A 371-nucleotide genomic window follows, 5' to 3' on the forward strand; every position below is an offset into this window, starting at 1 on the left:
CCGGAGCGATGAGACAAAAACATTAAAACCCATTATAAACGAGGCATTTGTTGCATCCAGTGGGGACATAATTACGGATTATAATGACTTGTACTGTCTTTTTACGCATTGCGTTGCATCGCGCCGCGTAAACATAAAACCATGTCTGCATTTGTGATCAGAGAAATGACAAACAAGCACTACTCTACACTGCTCAAAACTCGCATTGGAATCATCAGTGGCAAATCCTTAAAATTAAAACGTATTTACAGTCTGTGAGTCAGAACAGCCGGCATTGTAGTCTACTCTACCAGGATCAGGAACCAGTCCTCCATAAAATGCACTGCACACATCTGAATATTTGGGTTGAACTGTTCCGGAACAGTGTTGTA

Source organism: Sinocyclocheilus rhinocerous, unplaced genomic scaffold, assembly GCF_001515625.1.
Source record: "Sinocyclocheilus rhinocerous isolate Xijiao unplaced genomic scaffold, SAMN03320098_v1.1 scaffold1180, whole genome shotgun sequence".
Classification (NCBI taxonomy): Eukaryota; Metazoa; Chordata; class Actinopteri; order Cypriniformes; family Cyprinidae; genus Sinocyclocheilus; species Sinocyclocheilus rhinocerous.